The sequence below is a fragment of the Carassius gibelio genome, chromosome A2 (genome assembly GCF_023724105.1).
Source record: "Carassius gibelio isolate Cgi1373 ecotype wild population from Czech Republic chromosome A2, carGib1.2-hapl.c, whole genome shotgun sequence".
Taxonomy (NCBI): domain Eukaryota; kingdom Metazoa; phylum Chordata; class Actinopteri; order Cypriniformes; family Cyprinidae; genus Carassius; species Carassius gibelio.
Genome location: NC_068372.1, coordinates 270756 through 280335, shown reverse-complemented (window position 1 = coordinate 280335; position 9580 = coordinate 270756).

The following is a 9580-nucleotide window of genomic DNA, read 5'->3' as shown; positions in this document are numbered from 1 at the left end:
CAGGGGCGGTGTCCACTCGAAGAGGGCCGGGCTGACGTGACCTAGGTAAAGGGACAGGCCGAGAGAGAGAAGGAGAAAAAAGGAGGAGAGAGGGAAGCTGATGGGAGAGGTTCGCCAACCCTGGGGCATGCCACCATATGGTCCTCCGCAAAATCAATAGCAGACTCCAGTGATGTGGGGTGGTGGCACTGGACCAACTCGGCAGTTCTTCTTGGTAGCCGAGTGACGAACTGCTCCAGCACCACACGATCAATTATCTTCTCCACGTCGCTTCCGTCAGCCAGCAACCATTTGCTTGATGATGGCCCTCTTCAGATCTTCAAAAACCTGGAGGTTCCGCACCAGAAGGTGCTGTGCCGCAACCTGGGACTCCCCGGAGAGCAGCGGGACCAGGCACATCGGCCACTGGTCCTCGGCCAGCAGTGGACCTCGGCTGACTTCTCAAATAAATCCAGGAATGTCTCCGGGTCGTCCTCAGGCCCCATTTTGTGAAGAGGGAGGTGGGCGGGCACAGCTTGTTGGACCGTGGCTTCCAGGCGAACCTCCCCGTCCTTCCACCCTCTGCTCACCCTTTCTGCTGGTGTTTTATACTCTCCCCACGCCAATTACTGCAACAAGAGACTGGTGTTCGTTATTTGGGCTTAACACACTCACTCACCGCGCGTCTCCTGACACTCTCCCCCGCTGCAGGGTTCGCTAAACCACGTCCTCCCTTGCCAAAATGATAAAATGTGTGTTTGTTCTGCAGATGTTTACAGTCACAATGGAAAGGTAAGTGATCTGCTGGTGTCTCTGGTCTCTCTGCTTCTGATCCAAAGCCCCTGCAGTTCTGACTCCTGCATGCTCATACAGAGTCCAAATTTCACAACCAGAGCCGCAGATGCCTTCTGGAGCTTTGATTCATGTGTCACATTACTTGGGCAATCTGCCGTTCAGAGTCTGTAAAAAGATGCTGGACATTATCCAAAAGAGTTAAGTCTGTAGACAATATGAACTGTTCCACACAAACACACTGGAAATAAAGCACTAGGGAGATTGACAGGTTTTAGCATTATGTGTGAATAACCTAAGTACACCAAAATGAGCTATAAACAAAATAAAAGCATGATGTGGGGTGATACGTCAGTTCACTTTGATTGATTATATTTGTCATTATCATATGACATGGGATGCAAATCTGAAATTTGTTTGATCAATAGGACGAGTGCCATAATTCAAAATAATCTGTGTACAGTTCATTCTTGATCACTGCATGAACATCTGAATAAAAGCGGCTGTTGATTGTGTCTCATCAGCTGCTGTGATTCTGTATCCAAACCCAGCTCATCCATATCTCATCCTGTCTGATGATCTGACCAGTGTGTGATACATCTGGGACAAACAACTGCTTCCTGATAATCCAGAGAGATTTGACATCTGTGGGTGTGTTCTGGGTTCAGAGGGTTTAAACTCAGGAACACACTGCTGGGACGTGGAGGTTAAAGAGTGAATGCTGGAGTCTTGGGGTAATTACAGCATCAAACCAAAGGAAAGGATGAGATTTCTTTAGGATTGATGTCTGGTGTATGCAGTATGATCCGTACAGACTGCTTGGGCCCAGTTTTCTTGTTAAATGGGAGCTTGAGTTTGTGAGAGTTGATCTGGACTATGATGGAGGAATGGTGTCATTCTCAGATCCTGCAACTAACACACATCTACGCACATTCACAACCACCTTCACTTGGAGCCTTTCAGTGAATTCCATTACCGTCATTTTCAGGGCAAAAGCCAACTTCATAATGTTCCAAAAGGCCAATTGGATTCGAGCATTGCTCTAAATAAATGCTTTAAATAAAGACATTTCAAAGAAGCATTTGCTAAGTGCTTTGTGTAAAACACTGTTCAGAAATTCAGAGTTTCATGTATGGTGCTTTGAGAGGTTTGAGAGGTGTGTGTGTGTGTATATATATAAATATATTTAACCGTGATGAAGATCCCAGGTGAGCACATCCAAGCGGAGCTGGAACGAAAAGGCTTGCAGTTAGCAGATCATACAGACGACGGCACTTATGATACAGAGTTGTCAATGCTGATTGGTGCCGATTACTACTGGCGTATAGTGTCAGGCCGAGTAGAAAGAATTACAGATGCACTTGTAGCCATTGAGAGCATCTTTGGATGGTCAGTGCAAGGCAAAGTCAAAATGTCCAGTGTTGCTGATGCAGCCTGCATGCAAGTACAAGGTACTGAAGACACACTGGTTTCAGAGCATCTGAAAGCTTTGTGGGAAATAGAGTCTTTCGGTATCACCATGAAGCAGACAGACAGTCCTGAGGAAGAGGAGGCTCTTCACAAGTTTGAAAAGACAACTCTGTACAAAGATGGAAGATATGAAGTTGAACTGCCGTGGCGACCTGACAAGCCAGAACTTCCAGATAACTACAGAATAGCAATGAAAAGATTTGAAGGCCTTAAGAGAAAGTTGCAGTCAGATGTAGTGATGTGTCAACGATATAATGAAGTTGTGAACGATTACCTTGAGCAGGGCATTGTCGAAGATGCAGTGGAGGAGGAGTCATCTCCGACCACTGTGAAATACTATATGCCTCATCATGCTGTTCTCCGCGAAGACAAGGTAACAACAAAACTCAGAGTAGTGTTTGATGCCTCATCACATGACACAGACTCTCCATCACTTAATGACTGTCTGCTTACTGGTCCTAACCTGAATCCAGATCTGCTCAGTATATTAATTCAGTTCAGACTGCATGCGATTGCATTTACAGCAGATATCAAAAAGGCTTTCTTGCAGATTTATCTTGCTGAGAAGGACCGAGATGCTGTGCGATTCCTATGGCTTGATGCACTGCCTCATGAAGTCAGAGGTGAGAAGCTGCGTGTGCTATGGATGACGAGGGTGGTGTTTGGAGTATCTCCCAGCCCATTTCTCCTCGCAGCTACAGTGAGAAAACATTTGAAGAAATATGAAGCCCAACTTCCTGAGGTAGTAAAGATAATAAAGGAATCACTTTATGTCGATGACTTTATCTCAAGTGCAAGTGATGTAGAGAATGCTTTCTCCATAACTGCTAATGCCAAACAGATTATGTCCACAGCTGGCATGGACCTTTGCAAATGGACAACGAACTGTCCAGAGTTGAAGGAGAAATGGAAAATGATGATGAATGAGCTTGCGCCAGAGACAGAGACACCAGGAGCTGTACTGAAGGTGCTAGGCTTGGTGTGGAGGACTGAAAAGGATGATTTTGTCTTTGATCTGACTGCATTGCTGGACGCTGTAGCAAAAAGAGAGAACACCAAAAGGAGCGTTCTGAAACTCTCTGCTCGCATATTCGACCCAATAGGCTTTCTAACTCCTTTCACTGTGCGGGTGAAATGCCTTTTTCAAGAGATGTGGATACGAGGCCTTGGCTGGGATGAGGAGCTGCCTACAGATCTTGCAAAAGAATGGCAAAATTGGTGTTCAGAACTTCCACAGATCCACCACATAGTCATTCCCAGCTGGTATGGAATAAAATCTGAGCACAAGCATGATGCACAACAACTTCACGTGCTCTGTGACGCAAGTGAGAAAGCTTACAGTACAGTTGCATACTTGCTGCGAGAGGCAGATGATGGAACAAAGTCTACATGCCTCGTTGCTTCAAAGTCCAGGGTAGCCCCACTGAAAAAGATGTCCCTGCCACGTCTTGAGTTGATGGGAGCAGTCATTGGAGCAAGACTAGGAAACAACTTGCTAAAGCCTCTGAATATGGAGCTACAACAGGTTCACCTGTGGACAGATTCAATGATCGTACTACAGTGGATTCGCAGTCCAGCTTACAGATGGAAACAGTTTGTGTCAAACAGAGTAGCTGAAATACAGTCTTTAACCAACCCGGCAATGTGGTCTCACTGCAAAGGCAAGGCCAATCCAGCAGATCTCCCTACCAGAGGTCAGACCATAGCTAAATCTGAAAGAAAGCGGACTGTGGTGGAAAGGACCCCCATTTCTGACTACTCCAAATCTGTCTGAGGAAAGTGATGAAGATCAGAGTGTTGAAGATGTGACTTATGAGCTAAAACAAGTTCAGCAGATCAGTGTGCAACTCAGCAGCAGCAGTGACCAAAGTGAAACAGAACCTGTGCTGGATTTACCGAAGTACAGTAAACTGAAAAAGGTATTGAGGGTTACTGCATGGATTAAGAGGTTCATGCACAACACAAGTTCAAACTCAAGGAGAAGAGGTGAGTTGACTGCTGAAGAAATATTTGAGGCTGAGAAGTACTGGACCAAAGTGACACAAGTTTGCAGTTTTAGTCATGAGATTAGTTTGATGAAAGCTGGAAAAACCCTGAATTCAGATTCCAAAATCAGAGATCTGAAACCTTTCCTTGATGCTGATGAATTGCTCTGTGTTGGAGGCAGATTGCAACAGTCGGACTTCAGTTACAGAGAAAAACACCCATGGATTCTACCTAGCAAAGGCAGATATTGTGAGCTGCTGGTCCAGTACAACCATGAAGTTACCATGCATTCTGGTCTAAGAGACACTCTTGTACAAATAAGAAGTAGACACTGGATTTTGCGAGGCAGACAACTCGTAAAGGGTGTCCTGTCAAAATGTACTGTTTGCAAAAGATTTAAAGCAAAACCCGCACAACAGGAAACGGCTCCACTCCCACGAGACAGAATAATAAAGACCCCTCCATTCGCCATGATTGGTATAGACTTTGCAGGTCCACTGTAGAATGATCATGTTCTATGCAAGGCTTATGTTGCTCTGTTCACATGTGCATTCACCAGAGCAGTGCATTTGGAGCTTGTATCAAGTCAGTCAACAGAAAGCTTCCTGTTAGCACTTAAGCGATTTGTTTCTAGAAGAGGATTGTGCAAGGTCATTTATTCAGACAATGCCAAAACTTTCAAAAGAGCAAACCAAGACCTCAGTGAGCTGTGGCATGCCATCAAAGAGGTTCAAAATCACGTTCACAGACCTTTTCCTGGACTGTTCCCAGCTGGTGTAATGACCTTGAAATCTCAATTCAAACAGCTTCATTACTCATTTTCAAAAAACATCTAAAGACTCATCTTTTTTGCCAGCACTTGACCTATTAATAGCACTTACCATTTCTTGTTTATCCAATTTTTGGAAAGAAAAAAAAACTTGACTACGGGTTCTGTAGTTGTTTTACTGAGTAGTGCCCTAATGGTTACAGAGTCGGAGTCGGTTACAAATTCGAGTCTCTGGCCAGCAGGAATTATAAGTGGGGGGAGTAAATATACAGCACTCTCTCCTGAGCAAGGCACCGAACACCCAACTGCTTCCCAGGTGCCGCAGCATAAATGCCTGCCCACTGCTCTGCGTATGTTCACTTTGGATAAAAGTGACGTGACATACAGCCACACACAGTGCACACACACTGCAGTGAACACACACACCCCTGGAGCAGTGTGCAGCCAAAAATGCTGCAGTGCCCAGGGAGCAGTTTTGGGGTTCAGAGCCTTGCTCAAGGGCACCTAAGTCATGGTATTGCCAGCCCAAGACTCAAACCCACAACCTTAGGGTTAGGAGTTATACTCTCTAACCAATAGGCCACGACTTACCCTGTCCATGACTTCCCCTTGGGTTGAATGCAGAGCATGAATTCAGAGTATAAATTGCCATATTAGGCTTTGTCACATCACTTTCACTTTTTTTCAAATACAATTCCATGTTGTTTCTAATTTTTTATACAAATAAGGATATCTGTAATATGAGAAAGTGGATGTGCTAGGTGTGATGCAGATGGGTAAAGAGCTTTTCTTTTCTGTTCTCTCCAGAGGGATTTCAGTCAGCATTTGCAAGAGCATGTCTAGCTCTCGATGAGATTAAAGTGATGCTTGAATTAAGCAAGCTTAGCTCTCTGAGTTAAATGGGTGTTGTGTGATGCAGTCACAATAATCGGTCCCACCAAGGCTTGACTCTCTCGAGGGATGAGAGTTGAGCCCCTACACTCCATGGTTCGGTTCCCATGGCCACCATTGCAGTGAGGCAGGATCAAGCATGGGGTTGTAAATGGTGCACGTGAGGAGTAGAAAGTTTCCATTCAAGCTCCACGTTACCTCTCTTAAGTGTAAGTTCAAAGTATATCAAGGGTGTTCTTGTTGACTTTGATGGCTACCCAGATTGTAGCAAGGTGCCCCTCCCAAATGAGTTTGGGTTTTAAGTAGGGTTCCTTAAAAAAAGATACAGTATACAGGAAAATATATATGCAATGAGGCTATAGAGCACACTTATCTCTGAAACACCCTTTAATTTTGTGCAGTTTTCATTATCAGTATCACCTTTATTTATATAGTGCTTTAAACAAAATACATTGCGTCAAAGCACTGAACAACATTCATTTGGAAAACCGTGTCTCAATAATGCAAAATGATAGTTAAAGGCAGTTCATCATTGAATTCAGTTATGTCATCTCTGTTCAGTTGAAATAGTGTCTGTTTTTATTTGCAATCAAGTCAATGATATCGCTGTAGATGAAGTGACCCCAACTAAGCAAGCCAGAGGCGACAGCGGCAAGGAACCGAAACTCCATCGGTGACAGAATGGAGAAAAAAAACCTTGGGAGAAACCAGGCTCAGTTCTCCTCTGACCAGACGAAACCAGTAGTTCAATTCCAGGCTGCAGCAAAGTCAGATTGTGCAGAAGAATCATCTGTTTCCTGTGGTCTTGTCCTGGTGCTCCTCTGAGACAAGGTCTTTACAGGGGATCTGTATCTGGGGCTCTAGTTGTCCTGGTCTCCGCTGTCTTTCAGGGCAGTAGAGGTCCTTTCTAGGTGCTGATCCACCATCTGGTCTGGATACGTACTGGATCCGGGTGACTGCACTGACCCTCTGATCTGGACACAGACTGGATCTCGTGGCCACGGTGACCTCGGAACAAGAGAGAAACAGACAAATATTAGCGTAGATGCCATTCTTCTAATGATGTAGAAAGTACGGTGTTATGTGAAGTGTTTCCGGTTCCGGTTTACCTAATTAATGCAACCTAAAAATCCTTTAACGGATTTGGATATTAAAAGCATATTAGTATGTTATGTGTATGCCAGGTTAAAGAGATGGGTCTTTAATCTAGATTTAAACTGCAAGAGTGTGTCTGCCTTCCGAACAATGTTAGGTAGGTTATTCCAGAGTTTAGGCGCCAAATAGGAAAAGGATCTGCCGCCCGCAGTTGATTTTGATATTCTAGGTATTATCAAATTGCCTTTGAGTTTTGAGTTTTGAGAACGTAGCGGACGTAGAGGAGTATAATGTAAAAGGAGCTCATTCAAATACTGAGGTGCTAAACCATTCAGGGCTTTATAAGTAATAAGCAATATTTTAAAATCTATACGATGTTTGATAGGGAGCCAGTGCAGTGTGGACAGGGCCGGGCTAATATGGTCATACTTCCTGGTTCTAGTAAGAACTCTTGCTGCTGCATTTTGGACTAGCTGTAGTTTGTTTACCAAGCGTGCAGAACAACCACCCAATAAAGCATTACAATAATCTAACCTTGAAGTCATAAATGCATGGATTAACATTTCTGCATTTGACATTGAGAGCATAGGCCGTAATTTAGATATATTTTTGAGATGGAAAAATGCAGTTTTACAAATGCTAGAAACGTGGCTTTCTAAGGAAAGATTGCGATCAAGTAGCACACCTAGGTTCCTAACTGATGACGAAGAATTGACAGAGCAACCATCAAGTCTTAGACAGTGTTCTAGTTTATTACAAGCAGAGTTTTTAGGCCCTATGATTAACACCTCTGTTTTTTCTGAATTTAGCAGTAAGAAATTACTCGTCATCCAATTTTTTATATCGACTATGCATTCCATTAGTTTTTCAAATTGGTGTTTTCACCAGGCTGTGAGGAAATATAGAGCTGCGTATCATCAGCATAACAGTGAAAGCTAACACCATGTTTCCTGATGATATCTCCCAAGGGTAACATATAAAGCGTGAAGAGTAGCGGCCCTAGTACTGAGCCTTGAGGTACTCCATACTGCACTTGTGATCGATATGATACATCTTCATTCACTGCTACGAACTGATGGCGGTCATATAAGTACGATTTAAACCATGCTAATGCACTTCCACTGATGCCAACAAAGTGTTCAAGTCTATGCAAAAGAATGTTGTGGTCAATTGTGTCAAACACAGCACTAAGATCCAATAAAACTAATAGAGAGATACACCCACGATCAGATGATAAGAGCAGATCATTTGTAACTCTAAGGAGAGCAGTCTCAGTACTATGATACAGTCTAAATCCTGACTGGAAATCCTCACTTATACCATTATTCTCCAAGAAGGAATATAATTGTGAGGATACCACCTTTTCTAGTATCTTGGACAGAAAAGGGAGATTCGAGATTGGTCTATAATTAACAAGTTCTCTGGGGTCAAGTTGTGGCTTTTTTATGAGAGGCTTAATAACAGCCAGTTTGAAGGTTTTGGGGACATATCCTAATGACAATGAGGAATTAATAATAGTCAGAAGAGGACCTATGACTTCTGGAAGCACCTCTTTTAAGAGCTTAGATGGTATAGGGTCTAACATACATGTTGTTGGTTTAGATGATTTAACACGTTTATACAATTCTTCCTCTCCTATAGTAGAGAATGAGTGGAACTGTTCCTCAGGGGGTCTATAGTGCACTGTCTGATGTGATACGGTAGCTGACGGCTGAATGGTTGCAATTTTATCTCTAATAGTATCGATTTTAGAAGTAAGGTAGTTCATAAAGTCATTACTGTTGTGGTGTTGGGAAATGTCAACACTTGTTGAGGCTTTATTTTTCGTTAATTTAGCCACTGTATTGAATAAATACCTGGGGTTATGTTTGTTTTCTTCTAAAAGAGAAGAAAAGTAATCAGATCTAGCAGTTTTTAATGCTTTTCTATAGGATATGCTACTTTCCTGCCAAGCAATACGAAATACCTCTAGTTTTGTTTTCCTCCAGATGCGCTCCATTTTTCGGGCTGCTCTCTTTAGGGTGCGAGTATGCTCATTATACCACGGTGTCAAACTGTTTTCCTTAACCTTCCTTAAGCGTAAAGGAGCAACTGTATTTAAAGTGCTAGAAAAGAGAGAGTCCATAGTTTCTGTTACATCATCAAGTTGTTCTGAGGTTTTGGATATGCTAAGGAATTCGGATACATCAGGAAGATAACTTAAAAAGCAGTATTTTGTGGTAGAAGTGATGGTTCTTCGATACTTGTAACAAGAAGTAGAATTTACAATTTTGGCTATATGAAGTAGTAGCTCATTAGGCAATAGCACACAGTTTTATGTGGCAGTAGACTATATGCTTCAGAAACATGAATCAGTGCATGCCTATCAGTACCATAAAATGATTGCTGTACCTGCTGACCACTGTATATTAATTTTGTAGTTGATAGTGCCAACGTAGAAACACACAGTTCTCTCGTAATTAAACTACCTAAATTATTATGACATGGCGTGAACACACTTCAGCATTCAGCTCGTCCAACCCCAATCAAACACATCTGAACAAGCTAATCAAGGTCTTCCAGATTACAGCTACAGGCAGGTGAGTTTGATCAGGGCTG